Source organism: Sinocyclocheilus anshuiensis, unplaced genomic scaffold (assembly GCF_001515605.1).
Source record: "Sinocyclocheilus anshuiensis isolate Anshui unplaced genomic scaffold, SAMN03320099.WGS_v1.1 scaffold67, whole genome shotgun sequence".
Taxonomy (NCBI): Eukaryota; Metazoa; Chordata; class Actinopteri; order Cypriniformes; family Cyprinidae; genus Sinocyclocheilus; species Sinocyclocheilus anshuiensis.
In genome coordinates, this window is record NW_015552546.1 from 3,267,653 (window position 1) to 3,272,350 (window position 4,698).

Genomic DNA, 4,698 nt, shown 5'->3' on the forward strand with positions numbered 1-4,698 from the left:
GGAAATGTGTTTAAAAATCATATCACCGTTATTGAAAAAAATTATATCGCGATACATATTGATATTGAATTATTGTCCAGCCCTAAGTAATTCACATCACTCCAGTCCATCAATTAACATCTTGTGAAGTAAAAAACAGAAGAACAACAGAAGATGGACCTTTTCACTAGAGGAAGCATCATTATGGATATTTGTACTTTGGCCCAATTGGAGGATTATTGTGATGTTTTCATCAGCAGTTCGGACTCTCATTCTGACGGCACCCATTCACTGCAGAGGATCCACTGGTGAGCAAGTGATGTAACACTACAATTCTCCAAATCTGATCCAATGAAGAAGCAAACTCATCTACATCTTGAATGGCCTGAGGGTGAGTAAATATTAATTTTTGGATGAACTATTCCTTTAAGGTGACTCAACCGCTTTAGAAATCCAAATATGCGAAGTCCACATCAATTATGCAATTTGATGCCAGCTGTGACATCAGTACTTAAGAATTAGTATTTACAAATTCTGCTGTAAGGTATGATCCATAGTTATGATCTACGGTTTGCAATGCACTTCCCCAATATTTCCACTAGGGGTCTCTGTTTCTCAAGTAATTCCATTCTAGGCGGATTCATTTTAGACGCTTCCACCCGATGTTCACACCAGATCGTCTGTGGGGGTTACACCGAAAGGTCACCACCAGCAAATCAAGGTTTCTGATTGGATCTCTCATTCTAACAAGCCACTGGAACGTGTCTTGTTTATTCATTTTGATCACCGTGCAGCGTTATTTCCCACAAACAGATGGCAAACACATGGTGCGCTGTGCCGCCCGTGGGAGAGCAACCACAAATCTGTCTCCTAGTACTCTCTCCTTTCCTCTGAGGAGTTCATAGTCATTGCTCAATATCTCCCTCGAGCGCTATAAAGCATAAAACTGCACAGAGGCGTATCACACTTGCTCCTTTTTGTGTCAGAGGTAATCTCATTGCCAAGGAACAAACATCACTAATTTTTAATGCTTTTTTATGCTACGTGCTGCTACTTGTGGATTATTTAGGAGTATGAGAATCCCTGGTCTGAAATTGCTGTGCTTTCCTAGTGTTGCCTTCAATCCAAGTGGACTGTCTAGTATCTGGATAGATTATATTGCTCATTTTGAAATATGAAACAGACTTTTTCCAATTCTTTTTAAATCCAGACGCTCAGGTGTAGGAAGTATTTTGTGGAAGATATACTGCAGCAATCCATCTCGAAGCCCAAATCTAGCGCTCTGATTTTTCTGTAATGCGGATGTATCAGTAGACAGCTAATTGACTTCTAAGCACATAAAATGCACCAATGAGCCAAAGTTCACACAAACACATGATAATAAAACCTGTTCAGCAAATGTTTGCAGTGTAGAACACATTACACCATCTTCTATGTTGATAATTGTACACCTGTCTAACAAATGCTGATGTTGCACTACTTTGTTTATCCTCTGCAATTTAGCAGCTAAGAGGCATTTTTTATAAAGAATCATCAAAACATTTGCAGAGTAAACCGCAAGTACAAACCCAGCTTACACTCTAAAAAATGCTGGGTTAAATACAACCCAGTGCTGGGTAAAATAGGGACAAACCCAGCAATTGGGTTGTTTTGACCCAGCGGTTGGGTTACTACCCAGAAGGTTGGGTTAAACATTTAACCCAACCGCTGGGTCAAAACAGCCCAATTGCTGGGTTTGTCCCTATTTTACCCAGCACTGGGTTGTAGGCCTATTTAACCCAGCATTTTTTAGAGTGTACTAAAATATGTTATAAGAATGTTTTACTAATGTTTAAAATGTCAACTTTTAAATGTTTTGAAACAAATATTTTCTTGGTTATACGAGGAACATTACATTTGATCGTTTTGCAAACATTATGGGAAAATTGGTTTTGAATGTTCCCTGAACGTTTTGAAACAAGTAGTAACATTTAAAAAACGTTATAGTTGAATGTCCTAAAACATTTTAGAAGAAAAAATCATGCACAATGTACTGTATAAATGTTTTTGTGCTAATCTTTTGAGAATGTTACTAAGGACCAGATAACTTCACAGGAACATTCTAAAAAGGCTGTATTATTAATGCCAGGCCAGTAGTTGGCGATGTCGCTTTGTAAAGAAACACTACATGCCTGCGCACATACACATTCCTATAGACTGAACACATAATATGTATGTGAATGACATGAAATTTGCATTTTTGTACTTTACACTGAGCTGATAACGGTATTGTTTTCAAAAACGTGCATTTTGAAACCGGTTTTCAAAATGTTGCATTTTCTGGTTGCCAAAAAATGCATTAAAAGTTTTCCGTTTTTTTTTGTTGAAAACGGTGTCACGTAAACACCCCTTGAGATATGAATGTTATAATGAATAGTTAAAAGTAGGGTAGGCAATTTCAGAGAGGCTAGCAATAGCAAGCTAGTTTTGAAAGCATAAGATCCCACCATCCCTGCAAAGCACTCTCCAAAGCCACGCCTCCTCCAAACACATGACACAGGCAGACCAGAGGCTAACCTGCAAGACAATGAGAAATGGCATTGATGGAGGATTGAATGCAACGCTGTCAGATTATCTCATGTCTCATTTACCAGTGAGAAAACATTACAGTACAAAGCGCATAATATTACAATAATAGCGCCTTCCATTCTCGCTCGGTCTACAATAGCGTAATGAAACGCGTCGATAACGAATCATGCTGTGCAAAAAGGGTGCGCGGAGGTATGCAAATACATACATTGACAGGCAGGCAGGGCAGCCTATCATAATCCTTGGATCGAGGGATATGATTGGACGAACATTTTATGACCCCATAATTTAGCGCTTGCTATCAGGATTGAAGAGACTTTCAACCAGCATAAAAAAAAAATTTTTTGAACCCTGCTTTTAATGAATTTAAACTGATGCTAAAGCCAAACAATCCTTTGTTCAATTAACTTAATTCAGGAAACCTTTTCCACACAATTAGATTAGGTCTGTCCAACAAGAATAATACAAGGTTATTTAAGCAAATATTTTTTTTTTGTTAAACCAACTGTGTAGATTTAATTAAAAGTAACAGTAAAGACATTTATAATGTAACAAAATAACATAAGAATGATAATCAGAAATGTTTCTTGAGCAGCAAATCAGCATATTAGAATGATTTCTGAAGAATCATGTGACACTAAAGACTGGAGCAATTATGCTGACAATCAACTTTGCATCATAAGAATAAACTATATTTTACAATATGTTCAATTAGAAATCAGTTATTTTGATTGTAATAATATTTGACAATATTACTGTATTTTTGATTAAATAAATGCAGCCTTGGTGAGCAGAAGAGACTTCTTTCAAAAACATTTAAAAAACATACTATGGCGCCAAACTTTTGAACTTTAACTAGAACCATATTCTGTTTTTGAGGCAACTTTAAAGTGTTAAACTGACTTTTTTGTACTATTTTTCTATTGAATTTGAATTTGACATCACCACTCAAAGTTCAAAGCCCTTCACTTGACAGCCTAGAAGAGATTATGACAGCCTGACATGTACGGGAACGCCGGGGGATTTGGACCTGTTAGCTAATTTTCATAAACCTTGGCCCACTGCTGGATGTGGGTTTGTCCCTATTTTACCCAGCACTGGGTTGTAGGCCTATTTAACCCAGCATTTTTTAGAGTGTACTAAAATATGTTATAAGAATGTTTTACTAATGTTTAAAATGTCAACTTTTAAATGTTTTGAAACAAATATTTTCTTGGTTATACGAGGAACATTACATTTGATCGTTTTGCAAACATTATGGGAAAATTGGTTTTGAATGTTCCCTGAACGTTTTGAAACAAGTAGTAACATTTAAAAAACGTTATAGTTGAATGTCCTAAACATTTTAGAAGAAAAAATCATGCACAATGTACTGTATAAATGTTTTTGTGCTAATCTTTTGAGAATGTTACTAAGGACCAGATAACTTCACAGGAACATTCTAAAAAGGCTGTATTATTAATGCCAGGCCAGTAGTTGGCGATGTCGCTTTGTAAAGAAACACTACATGCCTGCGCACATACACATTCCTATAGACTGAACACATAATATGTATGTGAATGACATGAAATTTGCATTTTTGTACTTTACACTGAGCTGATAACGGTATTGTTTTCAAAAACGTGCATTTTGAAACCGGTTTTCAAAATGTTGCATTTTCTGGTTGCCAAAAAATGCATTAAAAGTTTTCCGTTTTTTTTTGTTGAAAACGGTGTCACGTAAACACCCCTTGAGATATGAATGTTATAATGAATAGTTAAAAGTAGGGTAGGCAATTTCAGAGAGGCTAGCAATAGCAAGCTAGTTTTGAAAGCATAAGATCCCACCATCCCTGCAAAGCACTCTCCAAAGCCACGCCTCCTCCAAACACATGACACAGGCAGACCAGAGGCTAACCTGCAAGACAATGAGAAATGGCATTGATGGAGGATTGAATGCAACGCTGTCAGATTATCTCATGTCTCATTTACCAGTGAGAAAACATTACAGTACAAAGCGCATAATATTACAATAATAGCGCCTTCCATTCTCGCTCGGTCTACAATAGCGTAATGAAACGCGTCGATAACGAATCATGCTGTGCAAAAAGGGTGCGCGGAGGTATGCAAATACATACATTGACAGGCAGGCAGGGCAGCCTATCATAATCCT